Source organism: Erythrolamprus reginae, chromosome 4, assembly GCF_031021105.1.
Source record: "Erythrolamprus reginae isolate rEryReg1 chromosome 4, rEryReg1.hap1, whole genome shotgun sequence".
NCBI classification, from domain to species: Eukaryota; Metazoa; Chordata; class Lepidosauria; order Squamata; family Dipsadidae; genus Erythrolamprus; species Erythrolamprus reginae.
In genome coordinates this window covers 87,925,527-87,944,062 of record NC_091953.1, presented here as the reverse complement: position 1 = coordinate 87,944,062, position 18,536 = coordinate 87,925,527, and the positions used below count along the sequence as shown (strand labels likewise).

Genomic DNA, 18,536 nt, shown 5'->3' with positions numbered 1-18,536 from the left:
CAGATTGAATTAGAGGAATGGAGTTCCAGATTCTAATGCATTTTAGAAGGGGTTATTTTGAAGCAGTTACACTCTTTCGGGCCACATTGTTGTGAGGAAAAATGAAGAGAATAGCATTTATGAAGAAAGAACTTATTTGAATTCTTGTAAAATGGGATTAAAATCCAATAAATAAACTTGAACACTGGAAAGACCAGTGGAAACGAAAATTCTCAGTTCAAAAAGTACTTCTGCAGCAAAAGGAATGATTTAATTTATTTTAATTTATTAAATTTATTAAATTTATAAGATGCCCAACTTCTTTCAGATTCCGGGCGGCGTATAACAATAAAACAATATAAAAACAGTTAAGACCCCAGAAATAAAATAACAATTCAACCAATATTCATTCTTCTTGGCTGGTACCAAAATCTATTAATGAAAGCAAAGTCTATAAAATTTTTTGAACCACAACCTTGTCACAATGACCATATTAGACATGAATAGAAAAACATCTGGATGACAATAAACCATTTTTCTCTGTCCCGCATACTGCAATAGGAAAAATGTGTAGCCACACATGCATTTAGCAAAAAGTGTAGAAAGTAAATATGTATAGCTATTCATGTCTTTAATAAAGATATGCTAATTTTCTGATTGCATGTACTAAAAGCTTAAATATGACTATTTTTAGTGTAATTTATATGCTAGATGGAAAGCCTTGATATCCCAATAGCTAAGCCTGAAATATCTTTAATTCTACTGGAGAATCTTCATGATTAGCATAATTTATGTTGCTAACAAAGTGACAGATGGCTATTTCTGGATATCTGAGTTCTAATTATGTTTTATGTGGCTAAAATGGTCATATTTTAATTATGTGCTTACATTGTTTCACAGGCAAGTTATTCACTGGACAAGGATGGAGAAGTTGTGTATAGACTTCTCATATCCTATAGAACACGGATATGAAAAATCATAATTTGGGAGATAAGATTATGTGGAAAGTTCTGCTAAGGAGCTTCTGAAATTATCATTAAGAAAAACATGATTATATTGAAATCGATATAGGTATAGGTATAAATGTAGATGTAGATATATAGAGAAAAGTATACACAAACACAGAATCATATTCAGATATTTTATTCATATAAAAATATAAGAGAAGGATAAGGAAGATATAGATAAATAATTATGATTCCAACATAATCCTCTCATTTGCAAATAATTTCCAAACCTTGTGAGTAAAACAAAGCTGTTTTCTGTTGCTTTGTTCTCACTGCCTACAAACACAGGCAAACATTTAGCAACTGTTTGGTTTAATTATTGTTCATAGTTACGACAGTGATGAAAAATAATACAATCCTTACATTTATAGCCTTTGCAGGTTTATAATACCTGCTGGGGAATCATCCCCGGCCCGTTTTGCAGCAGGGCCAGGGAGACACGACCCTCGGCTCCACCGCCATTTTGGAATGCTGAGATCTCGCGAGATTTTGCGAGATCTCGGCCAATTTCGGGAGGCTTCGGCCTACCCAATGATGCTGCCTAGGGTGGAGCCTGCAGGCCCTATAAAAGGGCCGAGCAGGCTCCAGGGCCTCCTTTTCGCCCTGGACAGCTTGCAGAGCAAACACCCACCCGCCCTCTCTATCTTTCAGTGTGCTGACGAGGGTCACCCTTAGGGGGGCCGAATAGGAATTTTTTTTGTGGTCTTGGCATTTGCTGCGACCGTTTTTTCGCCTATTCCACACTGCAGCAACGGATAGGCGGTTAGGGGGTGCTTCGCACCTTTTAGGTTAATTGGATTACCTTTGGTCATTTGGGTAGGCAGGTTAGGGGCGGAAAACTGGGTGGTGGTTTAGCAACTGCGTGTTCTCCGTTGGGCATCTTTGGGGATGATTGACAGGTTCTCTCCAAAGGCTTGTGGTTTGAGCGACCTGAGCAATTGGGGGGAACCTGTCTTTGGGTCCCGCCCATTTACTTCCCCTTGTAGGGGTTAGAAGGCGGGACCTCCCACATGCAAGTGCATGGCAGTGACTCAGGTGAGGGCATGGTCCCTTACCTGGATCAGCATGGAGCTACGCCCATAAGTTGCCCCGGAAGTTTTTCTGACGTCATTTTCTGCCCCGGAAGCAATTGTTTGACCCTGTGGGTCCTTGTTAGGGTCATAGTTAATTTATGCTAATTTATGCTAATTTATTTAAATAAATTATGCAAATCTAATTAATAAAAATGACCCATTTTAAATCCAGCTCTTGTGTCCGTGTCGTTACTCCGCCTCTGCTGCAAAACAAATCTGAAGTACAATTATAAGTGTAGCTAAGGTTTCACTTGGTAACAGCTTTGCTTAAAGACCAAGCAACCAGTCTCAATTGAGGTTGCTAATTGAAAACTACCTGCATTATTTTCAATGCTTTTGTTACCTGTATGCTTATGGTTTTGGAACCTGAAGAAAGTACGTTTAGTTCTACCTTGTAATAACTGAATATCAAGCTAATAGATATTTTTTTTATGCTTCTACAATTATATTGTCCTTGGATTTTCAAGTATTCTGTAAGTTAACACAAAGAGCACCATTATTTCTTTATTTAAAAAGAAACAAATCCCTTCCTTCCCTTCCCCCCAAAAAGGGACAATAAATTTGGCAATATATATTTGTATACATTTGTCTGTTGGTTTTGAAAATACCTGTCTCATTAGATTCTTGGGTGCACTTAGAAGGACAGTTGAAAATATTAGCAAATGCATAGAGTAGCATCCATAGATTAGGTACTTTTCTAGCAAATCTTAAACAGTGTTATAAAATGGCATTCAATAGTTTTCATTCAAACTGGAAGAAAATGAAGAAGGAAGCATGCAGAGAAAATATAAATGCACACCTGCTCTTTTACCAAAATTTGGGTTTCATCATTGAATCCAGGAAAGAAGAAAAGGAGATTATATTCAAGAGCAATGAAGAAAGAATATTTGAGAATCTTGCATAAGCTTTCTGCTGGTCTGTGATTGGTATCATATGACAAGTCAGGCCATGTACACTAGCAAAGGTTCAGGCTAAAATAATTAATATTCCATTTTCCTCCCCTGATGACATGTGACCTATGAAACTGAAGTTTGCATAAGGCCATCAGTAGTCATTTATAGGTATTTCTTTTGTGATGTCTTTCATTCATTTCAGGGTTTTCCTCCCCATTTTTAAAATGTTTCTCCTCTACATCACATACAAATTAATGTGCATATAATTTTAATATTAAAATTAAATATATGGTTATACATTTTTACCAATCATTCAAAAATCCAAAACTTACTCTGCCCTTACATCAACAGCCTGTCCCCCTTTCCCCCCCTTGCATTCCCCTCCTTCTCTCTCTATCTCCTCCCCCTACTTTCTTACTCCTTCAGTCTCCTTCTACCTCTCCCTACTCTTTCTTACACCCCCTTCTACTTCCTCCACCTTCTTTATGTTTCCCAGAGTGTTTTTTGTCCGAACTCACCTCATAATTAACAGACTAATGTAATCTACAAGTCTTACACTGTAAAAACGTTTGGACCACTCAACTTGACCAGGGTAATCCAATTGATGTGATCTATATCGACTTTTGCAAAGCCTTTGACTCAGTTGTCCACGACAAACTTCTTCTGAAACTCAAATCTTATGTCATCTCTGGACTACTACAAAATTGTTTAACAGCATTCCTATCTAACAGACAACAAGTGGTCAAAATAGGAAGTGCCACTTTTCTTCCTGCTCCTATTAACAGTGGTAGTGTTTTAGGACCAACACTATTCATACTATATATAAATGATCTTTGCAATTGCATCACTAGCAATTGCATTCTCTTTGCAGATGATGTCAAATTATTTAATACCACCGATAATACTGCTACCCTTCAAAAAGACCTTGACCACGTAGCAGAATGGTCTAAAACCTGGCAACTTCAAATCTCCACCACTAAATGCTCTGTCTTACACATTGGTAAAAAGAATCAGAATACTAAATACAAACTTGGAGGAATTTTAACTTATTGATAACCCTTGACCTCCAAAGACCTTGGAGTACTCATATCCAATGACCTAAGTCCTAGAGCCCACTGCAACAACATTGCCAAAAAGGCTTTAAGAGTTGTTAACCGAATCCTTTGCAGCTTCTACTCTGGTAATTTTGAACTGCTAACAAGAGTTTACAAAACATTTGTCATACCAATCCTAGAATACAGCTCACCTGTATGGAATATTTCACAAGAATAGTCCTTCACTCCTCTTCTCACAACAAAATACCTTACTCAGACAGACTTGAAATTCTTGGTTTAGACAATTTACAACTCCGTCGTCTCCATTCCAACTTAATTATAGTTCATAAAATCATATACCAAAATGTCCTACCTGTTAATGACTACTTCACCTTCAACCGCAACAACACATGAGCACGAAATCAATTTAAACTAAATGTCAACCGCTCCAAACTTGACTCCAAAAATTACAACTTCAGCAACAGAGTAATCAACGCCTGAAATGCACTACCCGATTCTGTGGTTTCTACTCCTAATCCCAAAACCTTTAGCCTTAGACTATCTACAATTGACCTCTCCCCCTTTCTAAGAGGCATGCATAAGCGCACCACTGTGCCTACCATCCCTGTCCTATTGTCTTCTTTTGTTACTTTTTATCACTACTTATCCAATGTTTTATTTGTACAAATTACCACTCTATAATTGTTTGACAAAATAAATAAATAAATAAATAAATAAATAAGTATATTCTATAACTTTAAACTAACAATGACTCTTCCAAAAATTCTTATTATTGTAACATTTAGTTATATAAGACTCTATATTCTAGGAATGTGTCACCAAAAAAAAAGCTACCTCCAAAAAGAAAAGTTAATTTTGTCTTCTGGGTTCTCTGTTAATTAAATATAAATTTTAACTCCAACTTAACCGCTGTTGGCTTAACTTTCCAGAATAATTATTATTTCTTGTGCCTCTCAATTTTAGGCCTATTGCTTCCTCTCCTTCCTTAATCTCTTTCCTCATTGTTTGTTTTTCTTGTCCCCTCTTTTATAACTAAATGCCTGTAAAATACATGTTTACTTATAATTTATCAGAATTTCTCATACTCATATTAATTATACATTTACAATTTATAATTATATACAGTTATACAATTATATATAGTTTAATGAAAAGAAAGACCAGGGGGAACATGATAGCAGTGTTCCAATATCTCAGGGGTTGCCGCAAAGAAGGAGTCAACCTATTCTCCAAAGCACCTGAGGGTAGAACAAGAAGCAATGGGTGGAAACTAAACAAGGAAAGAAGTAACTTAGAACTAAGGAGAAATTTCCTGACAGTCAGAACAGTTAATCAGTGGAACAGCTTACCTCCAGAAATTGTGAATGCCTGAACACTGGAAGTTTTTAAGCAGATGTTGGATAACCAACTGTCTAAGTAGTGTAGGGTTTCCTGCCTAAACAGGGGGTTGGACTAGAAGATCTCCAAGGTCCCTTTATACACTTACATTTCAACTCTTTTGGTTAATCATCAAGATTATAGTTCAGTTCAGTTCAGACTTCTGCATAATAAATTTCAAATTTCCCATTTAAAACAGATCTCATATATAAGAGTAATTTCTACCTTAGTAGATATTGAATCAAAGCTTTATCAAATACTATTGTCTGTTCCTTCTTCCAATATGCAGTATTATGTTATACAAAAGGAACAAAACTGTTAACAAAGTAATTATGTTAATTATATATATCAAATTTATACCTATCATCAAAATTTGTTATATTATTTCAAACCAATTAATTATTTTGACTTTCACATAATAAATTTTCAATTTTTTCTTAAAACAAATCTCTTGTATAAAGATAACTTCTACTTCAGTATTTATTAAATGAAAAAAGAAAAAAATATTCTAATATTATCATCTATTCAGCCCTCTAGTATACAATGTTGTGTTATACAAAAGAAGCACAGAAGTCTTGACCCAGTAATTATGTTAATTATGTATATCAAGTTATAAATGATTCATATTCTTATCACTATTAAATCTAACTAAATAATTATAATAAAAAGAAAAAACGAGCAATTCTATAATGTTCCAATACACATCATCCATTTCCTTTTAATTTGTCAACTCTTTCCTTTTTATATATGGTTTGTCTCCATCCCATATCCTTAGTTTCTTTTCTTTTTTTTCTTTTACTTTCATATCGATATCTGCTCTTTCCCCCAACTCTTTTTCTTATTCTTAAATATGTTATTTGGTCATTTTTAATCTCCATATAGTCATCAACCCATTCATTTTTTATATATTTTTCTCTTTTATCATTATAATTATTAGTGTAATCATAATTACCAAAATAACAATCATAATAATGATCATGGTAATTTTCAATATATTCATCAACATAGTCTTTAATCTTTACATTATTTCATTTCCTCTTCCTCACTGTGTATCTCAGTGTATTCATTAATAGTCTTTTCCTCTACTATTTTTTCCTCTACATTTTGTCTCTTTTGAAATACATTCTTAACCTCTTCCTTTACTTCAATTCCCCAGCTTCTTTTCCAGTCATCAAACAGATATTTTAAAAAGTCAACCAGTTTTGCATAATTAATTTTCTCCATGGCTATGAGATCAAAGTCCTCCAATCCAAAAGTTCAACAAACTTCAGTTATAATAAAAAGTCTGTCTCCACTGAGATCAAAAGCCTTTCCATGTATGCCACCAGTCCTTAAAAATTGCTTACCTCCATTTCTCATTATCACAAATCATCCATTTTAAAAACCGTCCAACTCCTAATCACAAGTGTATTTCTGATTCAGAATATCAGTCTTCCTGATTGTCCGCCAAACAGCTGATGTTTTACATTTGATCTTCCAGCTCTGTCTTTTTCATTTTTTGGGTTAATTCTACTTTCCAAAATATTCTCCTCAACTTATATCTTCCCTATTTCTAGTATCTCCACCAGGTCCTTTAAAACAAAGCCCCATCCTTAGGCATTAATTAAAGTTATTTTAAATGGGTTTTTTACTTCATGGTCTCCATTTGCTAAGTAGCCATTCCTTAATTTCTGGTCTCCTTCCCTCCCCCTTTTAACTGTTAAAATGCTTTTCACGTATTTTCTTTTGACAAAATCATGCACCCCCTTCTGTTTTCTTCACACTCTCCAGCACTTAGCTTTAGAATCCTCTTCCTAGTTGACTCCAATCTTTCTGATTTAATCCTACCATTTGTAGCTGCCGCAGCTAGAACAACACAACATTGTCTTCCATTTGCCGCAGGCCAAAAGGACAAAGCTGGGTTCCTGGGGGGATTGCTGCCCCCCCAGCTTACTAGCAGGCACTTCTCTTTTCCCCCATCCCTACAGGGCAGTTCTGGCCCAGTTCTGACCAAACCAGGTCTCCTGACAGTGTGGATATCCATATTCCACAGTGTGTGGGGAACTCCGTAGTGCTGCGGCATTGGCCAAATCCCTTCCTAATTCCTCTCAGTTTTAATTACCATTGCTAGAGAGGAAATGATGATATTTTTCCAATTAATTATATCAAGAAATATATCCTCTTTGTCCTATGCTAATTACTGTTGTTAGTTAACTCTATCTTCTTCTTCTTGTGCCATATCCACCATCAGACATTGGTGACCATGTTGGCATAGCTAGCCCTATGCTCTTCTGGTTTTATTATTGAACTTGGTTGCATTTCAAATAAAATTTGATTGAGATAGATGTATTTGTCAATCCACCATTTCATGGAAGGGAAGAGGGACAAAAGGAGTATAATGTGGCAGACAAATTCTTCTGGTATTTAGCATGCAGTAAACAAATAATGAGATAGAGTTATATGAATTGGACTATAGCTCCTTCAATCTTTGACCATTTGACTGGGATATATAATCCAACCATGGGGAATCAATAGTTTGTTTAATTTTGCTCTCAAAAGGGCCATTTCAATGGTATTCAAATAAATTACAAATACATTGCAAGCAGCAGGCACTGTGGTCTATAATTTAAGCAAAAAATATGCACATTTTAATAATCAAACAGCATCTTACAGCAGTTGAAGAAAAATCTGTGTTCTGGTAAACTGTTGGAATTAAATGCAGAAAATGAAATGGTTCTCTTTGTGTTTCCATATTTAATATTTTATATATTTATTTAATATAGTAATCATATTTCTAGACAATGAGAAAGTGTACCTGCCTTGCAGGATATTAAAGTTCAGGGATTTATGGAAAATGATGGAATAAAATCAGAGTGCTAATTTATGATGTGCAATGTGACATAACTCTAGAGAAGCCAGAAGAAGAATAAGTTTGCAATACAGGGACTGGGCAACAAGCCAGCTTGCAGCATAATTTTAATTGCAGATGAAATAATAATTATTTGTGATAGCTTGCTAATCAGTGAAACCAAGGAAAAGACTGCTGACAAGCGTTAGCGTTGTAATTAAGGTGAAGCATTGCATTTGCATAAAATTTACACTTTGATCATTGTTCATATGGCACCCTTCCCTTGCAATGGAGTTGGCTGATATGAAAAGTGAGCAGGAAATCAAAGATAAGGAAATCAGCAACTGGAAAACATCAATATGAACAAGACACATGCTCCTTACATGGGCAATTACATCTAAAATACATGTACATATGTGCACACCCTCATGTTCAATTTATTTTATTCAGCTTGTAAATATTTTTAATTAGTAGTATGCTTCCCCACTTATGAATCTTTAATTAAACTATAAAATGCAGTTAATTTGGGCACTTGGAAGAAAGCAACTGTTTCATTATATTCATATATACTACTGAAATCTGATAACTACTTTAAAAAAATACAGATTAAAAAATATGGTAAAATGAGACAATGTAAAGCTCCTAATATCTTTGTGTGTGTTCATCATGATAACCTATTCTAAAGAATTATTACAATAACTACCTTTGTCTAGAGGAAATACAAATTCAATTGGCAAGTTAAATTAATGTTAAGATTAACTAAAAAGCAGATTTCTTTGCTTTGTATCCCCTTAATTCTTAGAATTACTATATAGAGTTTCTTCCTACACAGAATTATATTTAATCCAACCCACTTTCAGGAGTGTAAAACTGACAGGCCAGATACGTCATGTGCAGGCCACGCCCACTTCAAATCTGCAAAAGGAAAAACATTATGAAATGTCATGTGACGGCAACATGACAGCAAGGGTTTAGCAGTCCATGTATTATTTAACCTGAATCAGGATTTTTCCAGCCATAAGGTTACTAGTTCCCAGCTATTCCAACTCCCTTAAGGCTATAATGCTTTGTGGAAAACCAGCAAAGTGGAATCTATCTGCAACTCAGGATAAGATTGATCCATATGTGGGTCCACCACTCAAATGATTGATTTCAGTGATTAATTTAAATTGATCAGCTTTTTACAATTACAGTAGCTGAACTGATTCATGATTACCAATAAAGAAGGATATTTGCAGCTAAGGGTTGGAATGACGGGGTTTTGGTGCTCTCTGAGCTTTGTCGTTTTGTTGCGAATGTTTCATTATCCAAAGTAAGTAATCTCATCAGTGCATGTTTGGATAATGAAACATCTGCAACAAAGCAACCAAACTCAGAGAACACTAAGGACCCTGATTTATGATTTTAATAGTTAAAAAGATTAATCAATGTATACACTACCCCATTTGAATGCTGAATGTTGTCCAATTTTTTAAAAAATTTAAATTAAAAACAAACAAACAAACAATGGATTTATAAGCAGAATTATAAAACTTAGTTGAATTGAAGTCAGGTTTCATTGTAGCTAAAAATATTAACTTACTAATGAATTAATTCCAAATTTTGATGACATCAGTCATTCTAATAAGCATGTGCTGAAAATATAACTTTCCATTGAAGCGAACACATTTTAATGAAGAGCTTGTTTCTCTAAAGTTTTGTGTGTGGTGTGTAGCCCATTATCAAGTATTCACATTGTGCAGCAATACGAGCAATATCATTAAGCCCAGGAATGATTCAAAGTGAGAAAGAAATAACAACGAACAAAGTGTTCCTTACACCTTCTGTTAGTTAAGTTTATAAATAAAAATAAAGCACTTGTCATTCCCACTACATTACAGTGACCTTTTGTTCTGTTCCTTCAAAAGATTTAGTAGCTAAATTTGTTTATTCCAGCAAGCTCCTCAGTTTATGACACATGTTTTGTGGGTTTCAGGTCTTACTGCTTAACTCCAGTGAGCAGTCATGTAACAGATATTCCATCCTGCCTACACAGAGAGGGAGGGAGAGATGGACAGCTTGCTATTCTGTTAACATAACCAGGCATGACACAAAAGTCATGATTCATCAAACTGACAATGTCTAGGGAGGAATGAAGAGCTGCTGCTCTAAACTGAAGTTGCTTCATTTTCCATTTAAACTAAATTGTTGAAATCTTACCTAATTTTAATTTAAATGCAACTCTTCTGGTGGTTGGATCATTTTCTTCCATCACAGCTATCCATTTTTATTCATGCATGAGTTCCTGGATTTTCATGATAACATGCATGTTATATAATAAATTTATAAATAAATTTAATTTAATAAGTAAATTTAATAAATAAATATGGGCAGCTAGATAAATTCAATAAACAATATAAAAACAAATTTGTAAATGAAGTACAGTGGTACCTCATCTTAAGAACGCCTCTACTAACAAACTTTTCGAGATACAAACCCAGTGTTTAAGATTTTTTTGCCTCTTCTTCCAAACTATTTTCACCTTACGAGCCTGAGCCGCCGCCGCTGGGATGCCCCACCTCCAGACTTCCATTGCCAGACGAAGCACTGTTATTTTTATAAATATATGTATCCAAAGAAATTTATAATAAACAAAACATCATTGATGTTTTAATTTTAGCTACATTCTTTTTTTAGATGTGACCCTGGAATTTTGCCAATTAATGCTTATATTATACTGAGCATGTTAGTAAGTCAAGTTAGGAATTAGTAGACCATATAATTTTGCAATGTCTGAACATAGGTGCTTAATTTATAGTAAAATGAAATACTATAAAGAGAGTAGTTCTGGAGATGTCTTGCATTTATAACAATGTTTCTTCTATCGTAATAGCCTCCATTCAGTTGGAAATTTATGTAGTCATGTGCCAGCACATCAATATAATTCTTGTAGACAGCATGAAATATTGTCAACAGTCAACAGAAGACATTAGTCAAGGATGAAATGCTCCTGGTTCGCTCGTGTCTGTCAGTCGTCGGAGAGCTAGTCGTGAAGGCAGTGCAATGCTCCATCCACCCGCCCAGACACTGACTTTTGGGTTCTTTTACCCTCTGCGCATGTACAAAGCATTCTGTGTATGCACAGAAGATAAAATAACCTAAATGGCAGCATCTGCGTGGGTGGGCAGATCCTTGTGCTGTCTTTGCAACTTGTTCTCCAATAACTGACAGGCACAAGCAAACCAGGAGGATTTCACTCCTGGTTAAAGTTATACAGGCAGTCCTTGACTTATGGCCATAACTGAGCCCAAAATTTATGTTGCTAAGTGAGACATTTGTTAAGTGAGTTTTGATCCATTTTATGACTTTTATTGCCACAGTTGTTAAGTGAATCAGTGCAATTAAGTTAATAACCCAGTTATTAATTGAATCTGGCTTATCCCTTGACTTTGCATGTCAAAAGTTTGCAAAAGCTGTTCACATGATTTGGCAAACACCATAAATATGAACCAGGTGCCAAGCATCAAAATTTTGGTCACATGACCATGTTGCTGCTGTAATGGTCATAAGCAGGGGTGGGCAGTAGGCAGGATGGGGTGGAACACCATATTTTATTTATTTATTAGATTTGTATGCCGCCCCTTTGTGTAGACTCGGGGCGGCTCACAACATAATAAAACAATTGATAACAAATCTAATAATTTACAATTTAAAATTTAAAGTAGTTAAGAAAACCCCATTTTTAAGCAGACATACCTGCAAACATACCATACATAAATTATATAGGCCTGGGGGAGATATCTCAATTCCCCCATGCCTGATGACAAAGGTGGGTTTTGAGGAGTTTACAAAAGGCAAGGAGGGTAGGGGCAGTTCTAATCTCTGGTGGGGAGCTGGTTCCAGAGAGTCGGGGCCGCCACAGAGAAGGCTCTTCCCTTGGGGCCCGCCAACCAACATTGTTTAGTTGACGGGACCCGGAGAAGGCCGACTCTGTGGGACCTAATCAGTCGCTGGGATTCGTGCAGCAGAAGGCGGTCTCTGAGATATTCTGGTCCGATGCCATGAAGGGCTTTATAGGTCAAAACCAACACTTTGAATTGTGACCGGAAATTGATCAGCAACCAATGCAGACTGCGGAGTGTTGGTGTAACATGGGCATTTTTGGGAAAGCCGATGACTGCTCTCGCAGCTGCATTCTGCATGATCTGAAGTTTCCGAACACTTTTCAAAGGTAGCCCCATGTAGAGAGCGTTACAGTAGTCGAGCCTCGAGGTGATGAGGGCATGAGTGACTGTGAGCAATGAGTCCCAGTCCAAATAAGGCCACAACTGGTGCACCAGGCGAACCTGGGCAAACGCCCCCCCCCCCCGCCACAGCTGAAAGATAGTTCTCTAATGTGAGCTGTGGATCGAGGAAGATGTCCAAGTTGTGGACCCTCTCTGAGGGGGTCAATAATTCCCCCCCCCCAGGGTGATGGATGGACAGATGGTATTGTCCTTGGGAGGCAAAACCCACAGCCACTCCGTCTTATCCGGGTTGAGTTTGAGTCTGTTGACACCCATCCAGGCCCCAACAGCCTCCAGGCACTGGCACATCACTTCCACTGCTTCGTTGATTGGACATGGGGTGGAGATGTAAAGCTGGGTATCATCAGCGTACTGATGATACCTCACCCCATGCCCTTGGATGATCTCACCCAGCGGTTTCATGTAGATATTGAATAGCAGGGGGGAGAGGACCGACCCCTGAAGCACCCCACAAGGGAGAGACCTCAGGGTCGACCTCTGACCCCCCACTAACACTGACTGCAACCGACCGGAGAGGTAGGAGGAGAACCACTGAAGAACAGTGCCTCCCACTCCCAACCCCTCCAGCTGGCGCAGAAGGATACCATGGTTGATGGTATTGAAAGCCGCTGAGAGGTCAAGAAGTACCCGGACAGAGGATAAACCCCTGTCCTGGGCCCACCAGAGATCATCCATCAACGCGACCGAAGCAGTTTTTGTGCTGTAACCGGGCCTGAAACCCGACGATGATTGTGCAGCTCCAGCTGGTCGGCGGCTGTCACTTCCTGAATTACTGGTCTCGGCTCAGCTCTCCTTTTTTTCCCTGCTGCTGCTGTATCTACGCGCCTTGCTTTTTTCCTCTTTCCTCCTTCCTGGCCTCGGACGAGCTTCCCTCTCTCTTCCTGGCTCCTCTCCAGCCTCCCGCCGCCACCTCCTACCTGAGGTGCAAGCAGAAGGCGTGGGTGGAAGCGGCGCTGTCAGCATTTATGCTTCTGGCAGTCCCCATTCGCCTAACTACCCAACCTGAGGTGGGGGGAGACCCAGGAAGGAGCGCACGGGAAACGCAAAGCAAATTGCCACCCCAATGAGTGACACTGGTAAGGTTGTAAGTCAAGGACTTAACAGTTCACTTGAATGATGATATCCTTCAAGTCACTGCCACCTGGTCATATGGCCAGCACACCACTTTTACCCAATCACATGACCATTAAGCCACACCCACAAAATAAACCACACCCACAGTGTGGCAGTAAAAATTTTGGCTGCCCATTTTATTTATTTATTGGATTTGTATGCCTGGTCATAAATGTGAAAAATGTTCATAAGTTATTGCAACAAGGAATGTTGCACCTTTGAACAGTCATTAGATGTTGCAAGGTGAGGACTATCTGTAATGGCTTCACTTGGTTTCTATTTTTAAAAGTTCTCTTACTGTAATTCTTGCAGTACACATTTTAAAAAAAAATATTTCAATTTAAGCACTGCAATTAATCAAGAATGTGAACCTTCTGTATATTTCTGTGAACTATCATTTTAACCACATTGTTATGTATCTCTGTTTCTCTGAATCATTAGAAATCTTGAAAGGAGGGACAGAATTTAGCTTTGATGAGAAAAGTATTACACAATTACTATGTATGATATTTATTATATGGTACTTGCAGCTGAATTTAGTGGAGTTCTAAAGTTCTGCCAAATCACAGCAAAAATACAAAAATCGCATTAAAACATCTTGGAAGGAGTAATAAACAATATTTTGTTGCCTTTCCAAATTTATCAAAATACACATTTATTATTATTATTGCTATTGTTCCTTTTCTCTCCTGAAGTGTCACAGTGAACAATGGAAATCAACTGGGGTTTGGGTGTATGATTGAATGCTTGAAGAAGTTTAGACCCAATGCTTCTTTTAATGATATCTCAGTCCACACCGCTTTTTGAGATGACTATCTTTGAACCTTTTCTACTAGGAAAAGAAAAATAATAAAATGCAATTTAAAGGTTTGATCTAAACAGCACACTTACATTTTTGTAAGGACAGACTGACATCCATATGACATCCCTTCATTCTTAAAATTTGTATTGCGGTCTAATTACTATATCTAATAGCAGGTTTTTTAAAATATAGAATTGCTTTGCTTTGCTTTGCTCTGCTCTGCTCTGCTTTGCTTTTTGCTTGCTGATCCATCATTTGTGAAATACCTTTGCAGTAGTTTCTGATTTCAAGCCAATATTAAAGACTGGAAAATCCTTGCTTAATTAATGTGAATTAGATCATATATCAATAAACCTTTTACTCTATTCCTGGAATCTCCTGGAATTTATGTTTTAAGACTAACTCCTAACAGAACGACAACTGAATCAAAATGTTCCTTCTTCCAATTCAAATCACCAGTATGTGGACCACTTAGTGTCATAAATATTTATCTTTTGGTTGTTGACTCAATCAAGGGCCAGAATGTTGATGCAATGGCTTGAGCTCCTAAAATTTGTTTGTCAGAGATTTATAATTTGCTTCTAAATATGGGAACTCAGAGAAGGTAGTTTAAAACATGTATAGAACTATAGCACCATCAAGTGACAATTACCTTTGACACTATAAGCTCAAGTGCCAAATAGTATAGTGATTCTACATTCAGGGGATGACTTTACTCCTTCTCTTCTGTGACAAGACTGTTTAAATTACTGATGCGCTATTGTAGTAAGTCAATTAATTCAATCTTTCTTCTTTGTATGACTTTTATATTTCACATCAGATGCCTGTTGATTTGAATCTTAACTCCCAATGCATTCATTTAAGAATAACGTTAGCACAACAGCATTGCATTTAACTTTTTGTCACCCTTCATACCTACGGTACTCAGTAAGCTTCATCATGCCTTTCAATAATCCTTAGCCAGAAAGATAATAGATGTAATACTTTAATGCTTCAATATTTGGATTGTGATTCAAGCGGAGCAAATTCTCATAGTCAATAAGCAACTGGCAACAAATGTGTATATTCTCATTTTTTTTTTGTAGATCTCTACAGGATGGTAGCTGGTAACTGTAAATCCTGTGAATATGCAAGCTGAAACTCATACATTTATAATAATTCAATGATAATCCATAAAGCAATGTACTGGACTTTATGAAAATCATCGTAAGCGGTATGTTATCTATCTGCCTGCCTGCCTGCCTGCCTGCCTGCCTGCCTGCCTGCCTGCCTGCCTGCCTGCCCGACCGCCCGCCCGTCTGTCTGTCTGTCTATCTGTTCTGTCCCAGCAATGAGTCCTCCAAGAAATAGGTCCACACAGACAGATTTGACAAGATTTAAATGTTTAATGTTTAAAATGCTTCAGCAAAGCAAGAAATAAATATGTCCTGTCTCAGCTGTTCATTAGAATCTCAAACAGAAAACTAAACTCCCAAATACAGTGCTACCTCTACTTATGAACTTAATGTGTTCCATGACCAGGATCTTAAGTAGAAAAGTTTGTAAGAAGAAGCAATTTTTCCCATAGGAATCAATGTAAAAGCAACTAATGTGTGCGATTGGGGAAACCACAGGGAGGGTGGAGGCCCTGTTTCTTCCCAGGAGATTCCTAGAGAGGCCCCACAGAGGCTTCTCCCTGCCTTTTCCGGTTACAATATCAGAGGGTCGGGTTAATAAGTGGAAAATGGTTCTTGAGAAGAGGCAAAAAAATCTTGAACACCCGATTCTTATCTAGAAAAGTTCATAAGTATAGGAATTCTTACTACTGTACTTCTCTTTGATCACACATCTTACACATCACACATTAACATGACTCACTCTGAGTTGGCAGGAAGCCCGGAGACAAAGATTCCATTTTCGCAATTTGTAATTCAATATAAATAGTCCAAGAGCTAGATCTGAACATGTTTGAAAGTTGACTTACACACACGTGGCCCACACTTAAATAGCCAGAAGGCATGCCCAAGTGTTCTAGAGATCTATTCATGCAGAGACCTCCTCTTGTTCAGCCACTCATGCCTTCTGACACATCTGCGTACCCTAGCGTCAAGAAGAGGCTCCTTCTCTTCTCCTGAGTCACTCATGTGCACCTCTGGACGTGCAAAAGGCTCTGGTTGACTTTCAGCCTCTTACCCCACATCCTCACTGACCTCCTCATTTTCAGATTTGGGTACCAGGTACATTGGCCTAGGATACCAACCTGCATCCATCTCTTGATCCTCAGAATCTATGGTCAGCTGCACGGGACATGGATGGGCCACAATACTATCTATCTATCTTTCTATCTTTCTATCTTTCTATCTTTCTATCTTTCTTTCTATCTTTCTATCTTTCTATCTTTCTTTCTATCTTTCTATCTTTCTATCTATCTCGCTTTATCTATCAGAAATACATATGTATGTTTACTGCCTTCAAATCAGTCTTGATTCCTGGTGATTGCCTAGATTAGTCCTTGCAATTATCTTTATTTTATTTATTTAGCAAATTTATTAACCACCTATCTTACCATAGGGCAACTCTCCCCAAATAGATGGGAAAAGAATGAATTATTTTCTAACTTTTAAACATTATAATGAAATATCTTTGGAAAGATTTTAGTTATTTTGAAGTTATTTTTTGACTGCTTCTCCCAAATCTAATGTGCATTTGTCAGAAATAAATAAATCCTCCAGATGCCTGAGTCATTCACACATCTGGGTACAAAATTTAATTGAGATGCTAATCTGCTTTGTGAGTCTTAGGCTAATATGTTTTTCCCTGCAGGAACCAAAGAGCTTAGTGCTAAAACAGAATAAGGACAAGGTATATGCAACCAAATCTGCTAGCTATTAACTGCAAAAGTGTTCAGAATAATTTCATTCTACTAGCCACCTTTTGAAATATTTTAATCAAATATCCTGCAAAGGTCTCTATAATGTATAAATATATTTTTGACCTTTCATATTTAATGCCAAAAGCTGGATAGTTGAAGAAATGCCAAACACTGGATGCTTGAATTTAGTGCCAAAAACACTGAAGTATGTAAATAATTATGCCAAAAGCATCATGCTGATGCTTTTGATTCCAAATGTAAAATAATGCACTTGGGGAAAAGGAATCCTCAGTCTGAGTATTGTATTGGCAGTTCTGTGTTAGCAAATACTTCAAAAGAAAAGGATTTAGGGGTAATGATTTCTGACAGTCTCAAAATGGGTGAACAGTGCAGTCAGGCGGTAGGGAAAGCAAGTAGGATGCTTGGCTGCATAGCTAGAGGTATAACAAGCAGGAAGAGGGAGATTATGATCCCGCTATATAGAATGCTGGTGAGACCACATTTGGAATACTGTGTTCAGTTCTGGAGACCTCACCTACAAAAAGATATTGACAAAATTGAACGGGTCCAAAGACGGGCTACAAGAATGGTGGAAGGTCTTAAGCATAAAACGTATCAGGAAAGACTTAATGAACTCAATCTGTATAGTCTGGAGGACAGAAGGAAAAGGGGGGACATGATCGAAACATTTAAATATATTAAAGGGTTAAATAAGGTTCAGGAGGGAAGTGTTTTTAATAGGAAAGTGAACACAAGAACAAGGGGACACAATCTGAAGTTAGTTGGGGGAAAGATCAAAAGCAACATGAGAAAATATTATTTTACTGAAAGAGTAGTAGATCCTTGGAACAAACTTCCAGCAGACGTGGTAGATAAATCCACAGTAACTGAATTTAAACATGCCTGGGATAAACATATATCCATCCTAAGATAAAATACAGAAAATAGTATAAGGGCAGACTAGATGGACCATGAGGTCTTTTTCTGCCGTCAGACTTCTATGTTTCTATGTTTCTATGTTTCTATGCTAACCAAACTGGAGAGACTAAGCTTTGCTTGAATTTTAGAGGCAAGCTTTATTCATCCCCATAAACATTTGTAAAATTTGAGCTGCCTTGTAAAATGAGACAGATCTTCTTGAGTCTTGAATCTGAATGTTTCCGATTTAAGACGATCCTAAGCCGCTGACCTCAATCATTTAAATATATTTATTTATTCAATTTTTATGCCGCCCTTCTCCTTAGACTCAGGGCAGCTTACAACATGTTAGCAA

General features: G+C 37.2%; 1 long non-coding RNA gene across 4 annotated transcripts in view; it reads right to left on the bottom strand.

Moving 5' to 3' along the window:
- LOC139166792 (uncharacterized) overlaps nt 1–18,536 on the bottom strand; it is a 176,276-nt gene that overhangs the window by 125,805 nt on the left and 31,935 nt on the right. The window contains exons 3-4 of one of the 4 annotated variants that reach the window (XR_011559044.1): nt 10,411–10,495; nt 8,311–9,126 (exon numbers count right to left, since the gene is read on the bottom strand). The exons of the other annotated variants lie outside the window; for them this stretch is intronic. This is a non-coding gene — a long non-coding RNA (uncharacterized lncRNA). Of the gene's footprint in view, nt 1–8,310; nt 9,127–10,410; nt 10,496–18,536 lie in introns of those variants that run through there. 4 annotated transcript variants of the gene reach the window in all.